Source organism: Lissotriton vulgaris, chromosome 7 (genome assembly GCF_964263255.1).
Source record: "Lissotriton vulgaris chromosome 7, aLisVul1.2, whole genome shotgun sequence".
Lineage (NCBI taxonomy): Eukaryota > Metazoa > Chordata > Amphibia > Caudata > Salamandridae > Lissotriton > Lissotriton vulgaris.
Genome location: NC_141695.1, coordinates 1,735,414,659 through 1,735,434,775, shown reverse-complemented (window position 1 = coordinate 1,735,434,775; position 20,117 = coordinate 1,735,414,659). Strand labels below are relative to the sequence as shown.

At 43.2% G+C, this 20,117-nt stretch overlaps 1 pseudogene across 1 annotated transcript in view; it reads left to right on the top strand.

Moving 5' to 3' along the window:
* The window catches only part of LOC147706512 (epidermal differentiation-specific protein pseudogene), a 251,263-nt pseudogene extending 243,004 nt beyond the window's left edge, over positions 1–8,259 (top strand). The window contains exon 3 of the transcript XR_015297661.1: positions 3,496–8,259. The product of XR_015297661.1 is annotated as an epidermal differentiation-specific protein pseudogene (transcript). The remainder of the gene's footprint in view (positions 1–3,495) is intronic.
* Positions 8,260–20,117: the final 11,858 nt, after the last annotated feature.

The following is a 20,117-nucleotide window of genomic DNA, read 5'->3' as shown; positions in this document are numbered from 1 at the left end:
TCACTTATTCATACTGAAACAAATGCATACTTACTCACTCATGCAAAGAATCAATCACACTTCCATTTACTGGCCTGTACAGTTTTACACCCACCACATCACTTATTCAAACAGAAACAAATGCATACTTACTCTCTTATACAATCACTGATACAAGTACACACTCATCCATACAGCTACTCTCACAATCACTGACTCTCATGTATAGTCATTTATATACTTCAACTTTCACATATACTGCCTTTTACATATGTAGTTACTTGGATTTGTACCATTGAGACATCCATTCACTCACCAACACACCAGTACACATACTCATCCACCCATACAGCTGTTTCCACATATACTCTTGAACCCATACACACAGTGAATCAACCACTCAAACATCTATGCGCAGAGTCCCACACCTCCCACCCACACACACAGACAGTCAGGCACCCATACAAATATACAGGCAACCAATTGATAACCCATATAGACCCTCATGTAGCTACTGACCAACCCATGCAGCAGTTTATACAACAACAGACAGACTAATACAGACATACAAACAATTTAGTTACTAACCCATGCATTCAGTAAGACACATGTAAGCACTCACTTAAACAGTCAGTTACACACCTACTAAATCCTCCATTCAGACACTTATACACCCACTCATTCTTCAATTCACCTTGGCATATATATAAGACATATTTAAATGTTAAAGAAAAGCACAGTTACTGGATGATGTCATCAGTGATGTCACTAAACATGTCATGAATGATGTAATATGTCACATCATCAGTAGTGCATTGTGGGTGTGCGAGTTATAGTCAGCAGCTCTGCGTGTGGAAAAGCAATGCCGGCTCCTGCAGGAGGCGGGGAGCCAACAGGGACCATGGGGGCATTGGGGCTCCCCCCACGGTCCCCAGTGGAGCGGCCAGGCCCAGGGGGATGGGGTCCACAGGGCCAGAAGTGGCCCGGTAGGGGGCCACGCAGCCCCCTCCATAAGGAATTTGATTTAAAAAAACACAGCAGGCCGGCCCCGGGAGCCCCCTCCTTAAAAAATAAAATATATATCTGTGGCCATGCCCCGGGGGATGGGGTCCCCGGGGCCGAGGTTGGCCATGGGAGGGGGGGCCCACGCGGACCCCTTCCTGTTTAGATAATTTATTTTTTTTAAACAGGGGTCAGGCCAAAAAATTTAAAAAGAAGTGGGAAACACAGCCCCCCTAAAAAAGAAAAAAAAAGACAGGCAGCATGCCAGAGTCCCCGCCCCCTCCCAGTAACACTATGCAAATGCTCCATGTGGCGCGTTTTAAGTTGGGGAATTAATTTCCCTTCAATCCTGAGGGTCCCTGGGGGCCAACTAGCCCACCAGAAAGATCCAGTAAGCGCCACAGGGCTACGTTGCAGAGAGGTGCTCTGAGGCCTCGCCCCTTTTTACACCTCTCTGCAATGTAGCTCTGTGGCGCTTAGTGAAGGTAGCTGGTGGGCTAGTTGGACCCCAGGGACCCTCAGGACTCAAGGTGATTTAATCCACCTATTTAGAACGCACCAGGGGGTGCATTTACACAGTGGTGCAGGGAGGGGGCGTGGCCTGATTTGACAAGTGTGCAAACGTACCCTGTGGCGCATTTTAATTTGGAGGACTAAGTCCCATTCAATCCTAAGGGTCTCTGGGGGCCAACTAGCCCACCAGGTACCTTCACTAAGCGCCAGGGAGCTGAATTGCAGAGTGGAGGTCCAAGGCCTCACCCCCTTTTTACACCACTATGCAACGCCGCTCTGTGGCGCTTCCTGGAGGTAGCTGGTGGGCTAGTTGGCCCTCAGGGACCCTCAGGCTTCAAGGGGACTTAATCCCCAACATAAAATGCACCACATACATATATAGAAATATAGATACATATGTACATATGTCGCAACCCCTTGCTTACCTTGGCTGCCTTCCAAGTGTCCAAGAGTTCTTCAGTCAGCAGACCTCCTGTTGCACTTTCAGAATTAAAAGACAAGAAAGCAGACATGAACAAAGGATTTTGTGAATACAGAAAATATAGATTTTTTCAGACCTGATGAAACCAAGAGCAATGAAACAAAATGGTAGTGCGCCAGTGGTATCCAACCTTACGTATCTTAAGATAAATAAGTGAGTCAATGAGGTCTCCCGAGTTGAGAAAACAAAATTATGGTTTGAACATTTTGTTAACATACTCTAATGAGGTTATATGCCTGATCTCTGCTTTAACTATATTCATCTCTCTATATCTCGTTGGTCTTTTAACTGACTTCCTTGCATTTCTTCCCAAAAAGACTTCTTTGACATCATGACCCTGATTTGCTGTGCCACCAAAATGTCATATGAATCTGCTTTCTATTTCAGGTATTTTTTTGTTGTAGGATGCAGTTCACAATGATGATGCTCCAAACTCAGGTCAATGCACAGGAGAGAACAAGAGAGAAAGGAAAAACATATACACATTTTATTTTTATTGAAATAGGTGAATTGTGTGCTATGCGGAATACATTTAGGGCTATGTTTACTGACATTTCACACAACGCATCGCAGGATGTGAAGTTACTGCAGTGTATTGTGTGAAATGGACAGAGCAGAACTGCACCATATTTTCTGCGATATGGCACTAGGGCACTTGTGGCTGCCTAGAACCAAAGCAAGTATTCTCTTTTTCTGTCGCAAGGGTGTCTGGTTGTGGTCCAGACAGTTTTCATGCAGGAAGGGATACCACCCTCAATAAAACTATCCTTTCAGTCCTTTTCCTCTTTGTATATGTGCTGCAAAATGCAGCATACATTAAAGTGAAAAAACAGGGAGAAATAAACATAGCTCTACTATCAAACACCCCTGAGGGAGTTACACCATTTTGGTGCAAACCCATGTTTACAAGTCTTTGTGAATATAGATTTGCTTCAAAATACATAGCTGGGTGCAGAGGAAAACCCATGCACCACCCATGTAACTCCTACCTGATGTGAGGTAATGCAAGCCAGCACTACACACTGCTTTGCATTCGTGTTTTCATATTCTTAACAAACCCATGCATATCAAACTTTGTGAATCTTATAATATATTTTGCATCAAGACTGTGCCAAAATAATGATGCAACCCAGACACCAAATCTTTGGAATTCTGTGCTTAAGTGCCAGAGAACTTATACAGAAGCTCTGTGACCAGTAAGTAGCAAGTTCCTTGTTGTCAGAGTGATGCCTCATAAGGATTCTGACCCAGCCAATGACTTCCTTATCCTGCAGCTTTTGAGCACCTGGGGGTATATACTCTTACTAAACCCTGAAAACATGCAGGAACCAATGTATTTGCTGATGAGGGCTTTAAAATAGTGAAAAATAAAGTCTGTATCTGGAAGGCATTTTCCAAAAACTGACAATTGACTATTTTTCATGATGATTATGAAACCTTTCCTGGGAGAAGGCAAGAACCAGTTTGCGCAGAACTCTTCATGATGTTCCTCACTGAGTGGCTTTTGTTTTGTCTTACAGGTTCAAACAAGGGAAACCCATTGGAAACCCTATAGCCGAAGACCATGAACACAATCACTGTCTACGAACACCCCGACTTCAAGGGACTCCATAAGACCTTTACTAATGATGTTCCACGTCTGGCAGAGCACAGCTTTGAAGACTGCATCACATCTGTGAAAGTGGTGGGGCAGCCCTGGATAATGTACGACCATCCAAACTATCAAGGATGGTGCATTGCCCTAGAGGAGGGAGAATATACATGGGCTGAAATGAATGACAGGGCATCTTCTCTGAGGCTGATCACCGAAGACCTGAACGATCCCCAGATCACAGTCTATGAGCATCCCAATTTCTTGGGTTCATCAATGGTTCTGAATGAAGAGGCCAATCTATATAACGGAAGGATGAATGATAAGATTTCTTCCCACAGAGTCCAGAGAGGAGCCTGGCTTCTGTATGCACATCCAAACAGATCTGGATGGTCGATTGTAGCTAGGGCTGGTGAAGCTCTGGCGAGTTACTATGATGTTGGTATGAATGACCAAGTCTCCCACGTGCGTCCGCTGCGCTCTGGAAAGTGCTCAGTGACAGCCACGATTCTGTGGGACAAGAAGGTAGAGAGTGAAAAGAATACCCAGTTAGATAAGTGGGAACACAACAATGACACAGATTTGGAGCAGCAGTTCACTGCCACTTCTACTAGAGAGTGCGAGAAATATATTTCCCATAACTTCGAATTTAGTAACGAAACATCACTCAAGCTCGGTGACTCGTTCACCTTGATGGAAGTGGCCACGATCAAGAGAGAGGTCTCCAACAAACTTACAGTGAAAAAAGGTGAATCAGAGTCAGTCACTGAGAAGGAATCTGTAGTTTTTAGCATACCGGTAAAGGTCCCTCCCCGCAAAAAAATTGTTGTCAATTTCATGCGCCAGGATGTCACGGTCTCAGTACCAGTAGAGCTGAAAATTGTCCAGGGCACTAAGACTGTGACTGAAAGAGGAACATATCGATGCGAGAATGGCACAAGGACCTTCATCAGTGTGCAGTCCCAAGTCCCCAATTAATCTTAAAAAGGGCCCACACTGTCTTCTTCATGGTGGCCACTCCACAATATGGATTCAATGTTCTTTAGGTGATTGTCATTTCCTTAAAACTGCAATGTCTCTAAAGGATCATTTTGTAGCTGCCAATTTCCCCCACCCTACTTGAAATAAAGTCCCTTCTTTTCAGATACAAAAATCCTCATCAATATTTTGTAGCAAGCTTCATAATACCACTTGATTTCTAAATTGAGGGATCTAGAGAATATCCTTCTGTCCTGAGGAGAACCATAGACCCAGAGTGGCTAATATAAATGGCTGAAACATATAGACACTGATTTATCTGGAATTAAGGAAAATTAATGGGTCAGAAGCATCGATTTTTGGGATTTTTTAATCTTGTCTTAGTTACCCAAAATAAAGGCCTATAAGAATTAGAATAAAGACAATATTAAGCCTCACATTTATGAATATGGAATAAATCCCCATGTAGGAAATCTAGCTCTACCACAACTTTAGTTGAGCCCACCTCAGAAACACATGGTCTATGGTGTGATACAATTCTTATTATGAAGCATGAAATGAAAAGGAAGTGAGGATTTCTTTCCTGAAAAGAAGCAATTTTCTTGCAAGGACCAAGTACTAAACTTGGAACTCTTCTCTCAGTTTACCACTGCCCCCTTTTCTTTATAATGTTGGGCCACATGAACGGTAGGTTTTAGCAGTCACAAATGGAGAATTGGGCCATTTGCAACTACTAAAGAGCCTTTAGTATGTACTAACTCCATTTATGAGTCAGTAACCTATTACCATCTCACAAAATAGAGTTTGCGGTTTGGTGTTAGGATAGGGCATGTCAAGGGCATCCCTTCCTATTACGAGTAGCAGGGGGACTTAGGAATGCTTTGCAACCGGAATGCGGTCACAAAACATTCACTGTTTACCGCCCACTTTAAGTAGATAGTAAGCCAGTCTGAAACGTGAATGGGTCCCCAGGGGACCCTTTCCTTTTGTGAATGGTAGAAAGAATGTTTTTTAAGAGCAGGCAGTGGTCCTACGAAGCATTGCCTACTCTTAAGAAATGTAACTGAAACGTTCCATTTTTCTTTTTAAAACTTATCCTATTTTCCTTTAAGGAAAATGTCTGCATTACAGAAACAAACAAAAGAGCTGCTTTATTTAAAAGCAAGCATAGCCTTGGTGGTCCGCTGTCCCCAGCAGGGCACCATCCCTGACATTCTAGTTATTCCAAATGGGTTATAAATTGCAACCTACCTCGTGAATATTGTTCATTTATTTTTGAAATTGCATTTATATAGTGCTTAGTAACCCTGACGAGGCATCAAAGCGCTTTACAGCGAGTAGCACACTATCGAAGAACGCAAAGTTAGCGGTCAGTCCATTCGTTATTGAAGTTAGTTTTGCAGGTTTATTCCAAGCATTGTATTGATGAGGTAGGTCAATTGCGACTCCATTAGGAATTGCTAAATGTGTCAGAGACACATTGGTGCATCGCATTTTGAGACTTCCTAATTGTGGGTTGCAAAAAGGCACAATTAGGAACTCACAAAATCTGGCGATCGTACGTGTGGCCCTCAGTTTTCAGTCCGGGAGGATAGATTAGCATTTCACCTCTCTAGCCCCTTCTTTGTGTAAAGTCATCACTGCTAATCCAAGCCATAAAACAGGTCCCACCTGTAGTGGAGTGATAACTTCAAAACAGCTACCATAATCTTAACCAGTCCCAATGTTGGATTCGGCAATAGGCTGGCGCTGCTGCATAGTGGATATACTGTACCCAGATAGAGAGAGCCAATGCCATACTCTGACAATGGGATGTCAATCAGAGACCAATGTATGACTTTGCCCTTCTTAATCTCAGTCAGCTCCCTAATGTGACTCTCTCAGTGTATAGCTGCTGATTGCTAGTTAGTCAGTGGCCATTGATGTTTACTTCTGCATCAGTGTCTCTCTGCTTCTTGCAGAATCTCTGCCTGTGTCAGGCTCTATTGGTCACCAGTGTCACTGCAGCATGAACTGTATTTCCTACAAAATACTGAATACCAGCACATTATGAATATTCAATAAATATCTTTGCTTCAAGCATGTCTATCTGACTCGAATTATGATACCTGGAGAGGGCCATAGGTGGCACACAAGAATTGCTCTCCTCACCTGAGAGAACGTTATTCTGCGGCAGTAAGAGAATGGAAAAGAAAAGGAATCATGATATAGGTAGCTCAATAACACAAGATATGCTTCTAAAATAAAACCCATGCACAGACCTAACAACTGTGACAAGCATCCACCCACCGGGCAAATCAAGTATGCCTTATGGATTTAACCCTCTTTACGAGTATTATTGGAAAAACTGTCTAATTACATAACATATCAGGTGTATTTGTAAAGCCCACAATTACCCAAAGGTGTCCTAGCACTGAATAACAGATGTTTATTGTTACCCAACTCAATGGTACTCATTTTATCAACCTCAGGTGGATGAAAGGCTGAGTGGACCCGCCGGGATTTGAACCTGTGACCATGAGTTCGAACACAGGCCCCTGCAGTGGCTGCTTTAGTCCACTGAGCCACCAGACCCGGCTTCAATTAACCTGTCATTAATAGAAATCACTGATGTCTAATTAACTTGTCATTATTAGAAATCACAGATGTCTAATTAACCTGTCATTATTAGAAATCACAGATGTCTAATTAACTTGTCATTACTAGAAATCACAGATGTCTAATTACCTTGTCATTACTAGAAATCACAGATGTCTAATTAACCTGTCATTATTAGAAATCACAGATGTCTAATTAACTTGTCATTACTAGAAATCACAGATGTCTAATTAACCTGTCATTATTAGAAATCACAGATGTCTAATTAACTTGTCATTACCAGAAATCACAGATGTCTAATTAACCTGTCAATATTAGAAATCACAGATGTCTAATTAAACTGCCATTAATAGAAATCACTGATGTCTAATTAACCTGTCATTAATAGAAATCACAGATGTCTAATTAAACTGCCATTATTAGAAATCACTGATGTCTAATTAACCTGTCATCAATAGAAATCACAGATGTCTAATTAACTTGTCATTACTAGAAATCACAGATGTTTAATTAACTTGTCATTACTAGAAATCACGGATGTCTAATTAACCTGTCAATATTAGAAATCACAGATGTCTAATTAACTTGTCATTACTAGAAATCACAGATGTCTAATTAACCTGTCATTATTAGAAATCACAGATGTCTAATTAAACTGCCATTAATAGAAATCACTGATGTCTAATTAACCTGTCATTAATAGAAATCACTGATGTCTAACTAAACTACCATTAATAGAAATCACTGATGTCTAATTAACCTGTCATCAATAGAAATCACAGATGTCTAATTAAACTGCCATTAATAGAAATCACTGATGTCTAAATAACCTGTCATCAATAGAAATCACAGATGTCTAATTAAACTGCCATTAATAGAAATCACTGATGTCTAATTAACCTGTCATCAATAGAAATCACAGATGTCTAATTAAACTGCCATTAATAGAAATCACTGATGTCTAATTAACCTGTCATTACGATAAACAAGTAATGGAGTAATTCATGAATAACTAGTTCTGTTTGCTTTCCTCTAACTTACAAAACAAGTTAAGATAAGGGTTTGTATAGATTATTTTTCTTTGGCTGTATTAAAAACAAATCACAATTAAAAGCAGTTCCAGAATGCTTGTCTCTTTTTAATTGAACCATAAGTCTGCATTGTCAGTCTATAAGCACTGGTCTGTGCTAGCAAGCGTGGTTTAAGGAGCGCACTCTCTTGAACACTCTGATTGGGCCAATCTTTCACCTTTCCTAAATTCTAAGGGGCATATGTATAAGCCCCTATCGCCACAGGAACGTCACTTTTTGTGATGTTCCCGTGGAGATAGGGGCTGCGCCTTATGTACAAGGCACGTTAGCGTGAAAGGAGCATGCAGTGGGTGTTGTATTGTGCGTTCCACTGCAACACACTTTGTATTTGACGCTGCCCCCTATGTACAAGGATGGTGTACAAAGGAGGCAGCGGCAACTTAAGTTGGCAAAAAGAGGAGAAATTCATTATTTCTCCACTTTTTTGCTTTTTCCATGTGTGCTGCCTTGTGTAGCACACATGGAAAAAGCCAAAAGCCATGGTTTGTTTATGTACAGGAAGGTGTCTCTTCCTGTACATAAACAAACCTTTTAAACAAATGCCATTTTGTAACTTTCATATGCGAAGCACGAAGCAGCACACAAGAAAGCTACAAAATGGCATTTTAGGATTGTTTATGTGCAGGTAGGGGCACCTTTCTGTGCATAAACAAACCTCCACTGCACACAGACACCCTTGTACTCTGGTGCAAGGCTGCCTGCGGTGGCGCTAAGTTGTGAAACTTAGCGCCATCGCAGGGGGAAATGCAAGGCTGCTCCACATTCTTGTAAATATGTTGCAGCATTGCGTTTTGGAAGTGGCAGAGGATGTTGTTAAGCCAATGAGGCTCCATCACTTCCTTGTACGAGTCTTTACGATACACTGATTCTGCTATCACAATGGCCTACAACAGTCTGATCAGAGACAGACAAACCCCTTCCCCAACACCTACCCATGCATAGACAAACAAAACATACTGAATTACACACATTATCACACACAAATGTATTCAATGGAAAAACAAAGATTAAAAGTAAGTTATAGTTAGATAACCAGGTCATTAATAACGTGACGATTTTAACTTGAAAAAACACAAATTCTCCAATTGCAGCTCAGCGAGCTAACTATAACTTGCGACCCTGTCAAGCACTGCTTTTGACCCCAAATATTACGTCAATCATGGCATGTCCAATTACATCACTGATGAAATCCCCCAACCTAATGCTGTTTAGATTATCCATGAAAGGTATGACATTGTCACCTAAATACAACATATCTTTAACCTTTGGTTCATCAAATAAAGTTCTATTTATTTATGGGAAACACTGTTATGTATACCTAATTATATGTACTTTTACCCTTTGAAGTAAAATAATGTTTGCATGGCAAACCATAATCTTTATTCTGTTTTTAGATATTGTAGTACATTTCAATAGTATAGTTTATTTATCGCATTTTAATATATCTCACCTATATATGATTTGTTTTCGCCTTTCTAGTTTCCCCCAGTAGTCTCATGATAGTCCAATGAGACCACTGCAGCCATTGATAGGTCACTGTGAGAGATGCATGTGGGTTGTACTTCCTGTTATGGTCTCGTGGCAGTAGTGCAGGACCCGTGAAAACTAAATAATGTCGGATTTTGTATGAAAGAGTGCGATTTAAGTTGGAGCCTAAAGGCTTAATAGTTAGGTACATTGCCGCAGCTTTACCACCCAATTATGCCATTGCGCGTAGAGATAGAGCGCAAAACACTGGTGGTGGAATAGCCATTATTTTAAAAAATCACTTGCTTTGCAAATTTGATCCTTTAGACATTCCCAATTGCGAAGCGGCATTATTTAAACTAACTCTCAACCCCAATTTTACTTTATCAGGTATGCTGGTCTATCGTCCACCAGGTAACCCTGCACAGTGGACCAACACTGTAGTTGACCACTTAACGCCACTTCATTTAAATTCTAAGAACTTTTCTCTCATAGGAGATTTAAATCTTCACTTAGAGGACCCATTAAACAATACCTGCACTTGCTTTATTAGACGATCTGGAAGCTCTTAATATGAAACTTCTTAACTCGGGCCCTACGCATATAGCAGGGCACTTACTTGACCCTATTTTTTCAACTCTTTCTGAAATGATCTGTCCCCCGGCCATCCCAGTCTGCTGGTCAGACCACTACTTATCTAAATTTAGTCTCACCGTATCCAACCCAATCACTTCATCCTTTGTGTCCTCGGAAATGGGGAGTAGCAATCGGAAAAAATTAGACCTCGCCACCTTAAATAAAGCCCTTTGCTCCAATGTTCGGTTACATGAACCACACATGGAAGCTACTGCAGAGGCCACCCATTCCTGGTTTCTCAAAGCCATTGACTCATGTCTCCCTTTATCACACAGGAAACATAATAATCATCACCCCCCTGCTCCGTGTTCAATGATGCCCTTAAAATCGAAAAATCGAACTGCAAAGCGCTGGAGCGGAAATGGAGGAAAAATTATCTGCCGGAGCTAAAAGTCATTTATAACAAGGCCAGAAACAATTATCACACCATGTGTATCTAAGCCAAAGCAGCCTATGTCTCAAAAATCATCACAGAAGCTTCCAATCGCTCTAAAGCACTTGTTGGTATGGTGAAAGAACTGGCAGGTGCCAAAACAGTGGTGACTCCCCAGCCTTTAAATCACACCCAATGCAATAACCTTGCTGAATTCTTCAATGGGAAAATTGAAAACATTATTATGGGAATGAAGGTTCCTAATGTTGATGACAACTGCCCCACTAACCACGAAGATAGAGCACCCTCTCCTGTCCTTATGGACCATCTAGACTGCTGGCCACCCATGGGCATGGATGAATTAAAAATCATTCTTGATAAGATTAAATCAGGATCACCCAATGATCCCCTACCCATTACCATTATAAAACAACTTGACATCCCTCACTTGCAGGTAATCTTGAACACGCTAAATGATTCACTTTCACAATCCATCGTACCAGCTCGGTGGAAACACGCAATAGTGACTCCCCTTTTAAAAAAGCCTACGGCGGACCCCGAGGTATTGACAAATTATAGACCTATTTCTCTTTTACCAACTTTTTCCAAAATTCTTGAAAGACATGTCCACACTTCACTATCGCACTTCGCTAAGAACAACAACTCTCTTCACCCTTCTCAATCCAGTTTTCGATTTGGCTACTCGACTGAGACAACATTACTTGGAGTTACTGAAAAACTCCGTCGACTTCTAGATGAAGGCCAGACCGTCGCACTGATTCTGTTGGATCTCAGTGCAGCGTTGGACACCATCTCGCATAAATGGCTAGTGCATACGTTGAAAAAATCTCTGGAATTGGCGGGTAAGCCCTTGATTGGATTATTTCTTTCCTGGAAAGTCGCACTTTCCAAATCATGTCTAACACATCCCACTCCCAAACCTACACTGCACCTCACGGAGTACCTCAGGGATCAATAATCAGCCCACTACTGTTTAATTTTTATGTCAGACCTCTAGCGGACTTAGTTGACCAAGCTGGACTAACTTTATTTTCGCATGCAGACGATTCACAAATTATCTTTTCCCTCACAAACTCCAATCCCCAGGAACCCTCTAATCTCAAATTAGGCCTTAGCAATATCTCCAATTGGATGACTCGCAATCAGTTGAAATTAAATGGGGAGAAGACGGAGGTCCTCATTCTGGGCAAACAGAAAGATCTTTGGCAGCTTTCTCACTAGCCAGCACAAATGGGTAACCTCCCAAATCAGTCACGTTCGGAACCTTGGTGTTATTATTGATGACACATTGTCTATGCACCAACATACAGTCAAAGTGACGGCACTATGCTTCACCATTCTGAAATGGCTACGGAAAATACTATGGATGTTACCAGGCTCCACTCAAAAAACTGTAGTACATGCACTAATCACGTCCAGACTAGACCACGGCAACATCCTTTACCTGGGGTCGAATAAAGTTGTGGTCCGGAGATTGCAGCTAATTCAAAACTCAGCTGCAAGGCTACTCTGCAAAATCCCTAAGACCTCTAGCATCTCTGGATACCTCCGAGATTTACATTGGCTCAGGGTGGAGAACCGGATTAAGTTCAAAGCCCTGAGCTATATGTTCAAAATCAAACTAGGCACAGCCCCTCAATACCTTAAGGCCCTAGTCCACCCCTGCAAACCATCCCGATGTTTAAGATCTGAAGCTCTAGGTAATTTCTTTGTGCCTAGGTTCAAACGGTCTAGAATAGGTGGAAGATCCTTTTCGTACCTGGGCCCGTCCATTTGGAATACACTCCCCGTGAGTTTACGTAAAGAAACAGACTATTTCCGCTTCTGCAGAAACCTGAAAACTTGGTTGTTTGATCAATAGATCATCCTCAGGACCTGCGAGCTCTCTCTCTTTGTTTGCTCATGCGCCGGGAAACCCTTCTTGGATAGCTGTGCGCATTTCAAATTCAATAAATAAAATAAATAAATAATAATAGTCCGGTTAGTTTTTTGTGTGAAAAATGTCTTCTTATTTCTCGTGGTTCTGCTGGAGTACTACAGGAGTGAAATCAGAGCTTGGGATGTGCCTTACATCAATTTTTGCAATATTTTTGGTGTGTTATCTACGGCTTGAGGTGAGGATAGAGCTGAAGCCAGCTCAAAAAACGTGATTTGCAATAGCTGCAAGAAGGCGTTCTCTCGAGGAACATCTAAAAAGTGCTCGCACAGTACTTCTTGTATATGGTGGGACATACAATCCATGCGCCCCAAGGGCCTCATTTACTATATATATTTACTGCTGATCGGCCGTGCATCAAAATGAAATTGCAGGAATGTGCCATAGCTGCAAAATACGGCACATTCCTCTCTTTCTCCCCTGCGCCCACGCGCAAACAATAGCTGTGCGCTAATGCAGGCACCCTTGCATCAGGTTGCAAGGGTGCCTGCATTGCGGGGATTATTGTTTTTGCACAGGAAGGGACACCTTACGGCACAAAAGCAAACATTGATGGCATTTTCCTCTTTCTATGCGTGCTGCTGGAGAAAAACATGGAGAAATAAAAGTATTTCTCCTCATTGCGCCATACCTTGCCTCCCTGAGAAGGTGTAGCATTCTGAAGCATTTCCAGCTTTACAAAACGTTGTAAATCAGGGAATGTGCCAGGTTCCATGGATGTTGCGTCGGACCACCCTCAGCAACACCCATTGAATGCCCCTTTCAGGCAGAGTAATGAGTGACAGGAGGCCATATTTACAAGGCCATGAAAAGTCACACAGGGTAACTATAGGTGGCCTTCTAAGTATGGGCAAGTCCATTTTGCGGCTGTTGCGTTAAAAGAAGGGACGCACCAGTGGCACAATGGGCTTTTAAATGAGGCCCAAAGTGCCTTGCTAGAGTTGAGATGGAACGGAATGCATATGTGACATCCACATAATGTTCAGTACTCTTGGTGAGTAAAGTGGTGAGGCTGGATGCCGGGCAACACTCTGCTGACATCCTCCCCAATATGGGAAAGTCTAACCCAAAGCAGTACAAGCAGCAATTCGAGAATAAGCGCAGCACAAGTGCCAGTGATGCGAAGGGCAATCAGGTCGGATCGCAGGGAGCCACGGGATGGCGGAGGACACAGAGGATGACACCAGAACCATCCTGTTGGAGCTGCGAGCTGGCATGAAGTCTATTGATAGCAAAATAGATGCGCTGGCGACTGGACTGGATGTCGTAAAGAAGAAGGTGGATAAGCACAAGCACAGGATAGACGTCCTGGTAAATAGATTATCAGACACGCATGAATCGCAAGCTGAATCTTGGGCCCAAATCTTGCAGATGGAGAAGGTATTTGAACTTATACGGGCAAAGAATGAGGACTTGGAAGCGCGATCTAGGCGCAACAACCTTCGCATTATTGACCTGCCGGAGTCCACCGCCATTTCCAAAATGGAGTCATTCATAGATGGGTTGCTGCATGACCTGTTTGGCTCAGTGAAGTCCCCAATGTTGATAGTGGAGAGGGTGCACCGTTCATTGGGCCCCAGACCTCAGCCGGGTGCTCCGCCTCGCCCGATAATTGCGCGCCTCCTGAACTATGCTGACAGAGACACTATCCTAAGGGAGGCTAGGGCTATGGCCCCTGTTACCTATAAGGGAGACACGTTATCCTTTTTCCCAGACTACACCCCAGTGGTGCAGGCAGCTAGGAGGGAGTTTGTGCCAGAGAAAAAGGTATTGCAGGCTGCCTCGGTGCCCTATGCTATGCTCTACCCGGCCAAACTGAAAATAACGCACGAGGGACTGGCGTGCTTCTTTAGGGACTCAAAGTTGGCCCTGAAATTCACAAAGCACATCTGCAAATCTAGGCCTTGGCAGGGTGGAGCGGAGAGCACAGCTGCGACATCGGGCTTGGAGGAAACGGACTGAGTTTGGTGATATTGTATTCAATTTGATGGACATGTTCGGCCCTTTCCTTTTCTTTATGTTGGTAATATTCACGTACAAATGTTGAATTGAGGATATTTGCTGAGTGTGTAGTCGACGGGAGATGCTTTCCTAAAGATGCATTCATTGTTTCATAAGGTTATAGTCATTTAACACTGATCAGTGTGTCAGACACTGGTCACATAGTTTGTCAATGTGCACAGGTGGACCACATTATCCTAATCTGGTGACCACACTTTGGTGTGAGTATTTGTTGCCGATCCTCTCCCCCTAGCGGGTATTCCCCAACTGTTGAGTTGTATGGTTAATGGGAGTGATGTGTGGGTGGGGGTTAGGTTTCGTTCTCGACCTAATTGGGAGGTTAGAGTGGGTGGAGGGAGGAAGGTGGGAAAAGAGGGGTATGTGTTGTATTTTTTATTACACATGTTGCACTGAAGTTGGTGTGAACGTGCGATGAGAAATGTGCTGGATTACCTAGATACAATGTTAGCGGTACTCCTCTGTGGCCGTTAGAGTCAATCCTGCGTTCGACAGGCATTGATCAGAGTTGCGATGGGTGGTAGATTTTGAATGTTGACCTGGAATGTGAGAGGCCTCAACTCACCTAAAAGAGTAAGACAAGTGTTAGCCTATTTGAATCGGAATTCAGTACACGTAGCCCTGCTGCAGGAGACACATATGACAAAACACACTGAACGGGGTATTGCGGGGAGATGGGCGGGCGTTAAGCTGGCAGCTTCATTTTCGTCATATGCAAGAGGTACGATGATTTTGGTTAAAAGAGGAGTAGCATTTCAGGGAGCCCATACGTATGTGGATGATGAGGGTAGGTGTGCAATGGTGCAGGGTAAGCTGGGGGGATCGTTGGTTACTATAGTTAACATTTACAGACCTATTATGGATGACCCAGTATGTGTTTCTCGAATGTGTGGTGCATTGAGATTTTGGCCAGAGGCTATTATACTGTGGGGGGGACTTAAATACTTATTTAAATTCTGATTTAGATAAGTCTAATTCAATGTCTCATCGAACTCCCAAAGTGACCAGAAGTGTTTCCTGCGCCATGGAAGAATTTGGGTTGCGTGATGTGTGGAGAGTGAGGAACCCTCTGGCAAATGAAGGGACACATGCGACACCTTTGCACAACAGCTGGTCGAGGTTAGACTACTGGTTGTTGGGAGGAGAGGCCATGGACTGGGTGCGGGAGGTGGCGAATCTACCACGCATTGTCGTATCATAATCCCCTGCAGCTAGACTTGGGAATCCCGACCGCCTTGCATCGCCCTTTCACGTGCGCTCCGAGGCACTGCTTGACCCAATATTTTGCAATTAGTAAGGGCGCGTTGGCCAAGGCCTCAACACTGTGGGAGGCATTTAAGGTTACAATCAGGGGAATGTGCATTGGCACTGCGGCAGGTATCCTCAGGGACTTACGGATGCAGCTACAAAACACTGGGAACGCCCTGCGAGAGTTGGAGCATAGCTATGCGAGACTCCTGCGGCAGACACCTTGGCCCACATCAATGAGTTGGTTAAAGACTAGGACATGTCGGCTGAAACTGAAATAAAATATTTATCACGCAGACACGCAGCCCGCCGTTATGGGGAGGGAGGAAGGCCGGGGCGCACACTGGCGAATAAGATTAAAGAGAGCATGGAAGAGCCGCATATCGATATGATCACAGATGCACATGGGGGGAACATTATCACCCACTTGCCATTACAGAACAATTCAGAGAATTTAATGCAGATCTATACACCTCTAAGGGAGGTGCGACGGAGGCCGAGATGGAGGAATATCTAGAACATGTAGCGTGCGCCTGGTTGTCAGATACACACAGGGAGTATCTATGTGTGCCTATAGACAAGCAGGATGTCAGGGCAGCGATTTCGGCGCTATCTAATGGCGAAGCACCTGGGCCGGACGGCCTCCCGGTGGAATTTTATAAGATGTATGCACACCTACTCACTGCATTCTTATTAGAGATGAATGCTGAGGAGCATGAGTCTAAGAAACTACCACCGACATTGCGACAAGCATTGATAATAACTCTGCTAAAAAAAGATAAGCCACTAGACAGATGTGACTCCTATCACCCGTTGTCACTGATCAATATAGATACGAAGATATTGGCCAAAATCTTAGCGACTAGGTTGCAGCCCCTGATGTCATGCTTGGTGTTGCCTGATCAGTCGGTCTTTATACCTGAGAGATCCACATCGCATATTCTTCGGACTGTTTTTTCCATGTTCCACATACTTGAGCCGAGCATGTCAGCTGCGGCTGTACTGCTGGACAGATTTGGTGGAATGGAACTATATGTTTTTTGTATTGCGGCGGATGGGATCCCCACCCTTATTTATACAATGGATAGCGGTGCTTTATGCGGATCCGACAGCTAGGGTGCGTGTTGGTGGGCTGACTTCCGAACCTTTTAACATAGAGAGGGGCACACATCAGGGGTGTCCTCTATCCCCACTGCTATTTGCGATAATATTGGAACCACTGGCATGTGTCGTTCGGCAGAGGCACAGGGAGACGGTGCTGAATTAGAACTATTGCCCAGTAGCTATCTCACTATACGTGGATTATATGGTGCTTTTCATTTGTGAAACCTCCCGGTTCCTAGCGCAACTGCTCCAGTAGTATGTTCAATTTGGCCGCCTATCGGGCCTCTTTGTCAATTGGGACAAATCCATTATCATTCCGCTAACGGAGTCCACGTGCAGCCAGATATGGATTTCCCTCTGATGTGGTCTACGGATCCGGTTAAATATCTTGGAGTATGGATCCACAGAGATCCAAGACAGTGATATGGGAAAATTATGGGAGAGCATACACTAGGCTGGAGCAGCAGGTAGACATATGCGTTTCGCTGCCGTTGTCGCTGGCGGATTGCATTGCATTAATTAAAATGGTGGTCTTGCCACAGTTTCTGTACCTGTTTATTAATATACCGGTGGTATTAACAATGGGATTTTTCCATAATATCCAAAGGGTTTTATTGCAGCTAGTCTGGGGCGGCAAAACGCTTGTGTGAAATGGTCGACTCTCACCAATGGGTATGACCGGGGAGGATTTGGAGCGCTGGGCTTTTATGCTTACTATCTGAGTGCGCAGGCTGAATAAGTATATTTTTGGATGAGACCACATACGTATATTCTGCATGTTACTGTGGAGGAGAAGGATACCTCTCCGGTTCTGTTGCACAGCATGATAACCCATCGGACGCGTGGAACCCCGAGATCCAAAATAAATGCAGTGGACGCAACCATAGCCGCCTGGCAGGCGATAGGGCGTTTGGCACAAAAGCTGCCGATATACGCACCAGCCATGTACATAGAGCACCTCGCTGCGATGTCAGTAACCTATGAAGAGCCGTCGATGCGTTTGCTTCGGGTTGCAGGCTTTCAACGGATGCAAGACATATATTCAGATGGGTCATTTATTATACCGGACGCTCTTCACTACATTAGCAATCAGTCATTGCTATTCAGGTTTGCAATGCACAGACTGCGACATGCGGCCAGGGTGCACTACCCACTTACCCTCTGGAACCTCCCATGCTGCTGTCACTGCAGTTTGCTCTCACCACACCCACTAACAAAAACATTGATCTCCAGATTATATAACTTGATTAAAGATAGATGTGTAAATGAATCGGATAGAGGTTGGGAGAGATGGAATGCCTGTCTACTTGAGCCGATTTTGGAGAAGGATTGGAAGTATGTATGTGAATTGACAGGGACACTTAGCATGAATGGGAATCTGCACATTATACATTTTAAATATACACATCAGGTGTATTACACCCCAGCACGGTTGCACAGTTTCGGCCTACATGACTCTGACTGTTGTGCGTGGTGGGGACATGGGAATGCGGATTTTTTGCATTTAGCGTGGGGATGTAGAAAGGTGTATGAGTTTTGGGAAGTGGTGGTGAGTAATTTAAAGCCTAAGGTAGCAGTGGAGCTCCAGTGCACTCCGCTCGTTCGCCTGCCTTGCTGCGTGCCTCACATCAAGGGAGTGAGTGGGGGATTGGTAAGATTGGCCTTGCTGATGCCCGTGCGAAGGGTGGTGGTTACGTGGGGGAAAGTATGGCCCGAAAGTAGAACTTTGTTTGAAGGACCTGGTTTACTGTAAAGAAAACCTGGAAACGTATGCGGTGAAATTACCAACAATTTCGAGGCCAAGAGACATTTGGGAGCCATTGCGTCTATTCCTATTGAATAGGGTGGCTGATGCTGAGCAGCGGGATGCACATTAAGGACTGGGAGGATGGTGACGGGAGGGCAGGGGGGTGGCTGGGAATGTTGACTAAGTGATGTTGCATTATTCCAACTCGATTGTGTAACTCATGATTATGGTGGATGTGAGGATGTGTTTTGCCTTTTTTAATGTTTTAATTTTCATTTTGTCATTCTGTGTCTGTTTGTAGGATACATAGGGACATTGATGTATTCAAGTTGTTTTTGGTTTTCTTGCAGTTTTGTCATATGTTAATTGTGATTTATGTTGTGGGAGATGTTTTGTAATGTCATTTGTTTGCTTTTTGGAAAAAATTTAAGTAAAATTAAAATTTAAAAAAAAGTTCAGTGCTCTTGGCTAGACCAAGAGATCGACTGCTCGCTAAAGTGCTGCAAGGAAAATCAGATGCGAATCCTGCATACCAGGAGATAGTAAAATGCTGCAGATGGTGCAGCAATATTGTGGAATTAGGTAAAACGGTGAGGGCAAATTATTGTCTGAGTATGAATGTGGCAAAAAGAATTAGTATTGTTTTTTTAACTCTAAGTGCAACTTCCCTATTTTTGTTCCAAGTTGAGCACAACAAAAGAAATTCAAATACAAAAAAATTCAAAAATCGTAAGGTTATTTTTAGAACCTCCCTTTCTGATTTCAAAATAGAAATAAATAATGTCACATGCTTGCATCAGAATAGTCTGCAATAGCAGCTTATATATGATAAAAAGCAAACCTATTGCTGTTAGTGTAAATAAAACCTAAAAGCTTATAACAATTGATTTGCCTTATTTTTATAAAGATTTGTATCAGCCTTGTGTACTTTTTTAAGACAGATCTGACATAACATTGTGATTTGTAGTTATAAAATAACAGAAGTAAATTGTTGTGCAAGTGGACAACCAAAAGTAATTCCGTGGTGGGTGCATGGGAATTCCACTGCACCCGCCCAGGGAGTTTGACTCAAATCCATACATACAAACCATTGTAGATATGGATTTTCACCAAAATCATGCTGCGGCTGGCGTAATGAGGAGAAATAATTGTATTTCTCTCCTTTTTATCTACTTTAATGTGTGCAGCATTCTACAGTACAAATACATAGAAGAAATAGCATTAAAGATTAGTTTATGCGCCTGAAGGGGCCCCTTCTTGAACAAAAACTTGCCTGAGCACAAATGTTGCTGCTCTTTTGCTATAGGGCTCGCCTGTCTATTTTGGTCGAAGC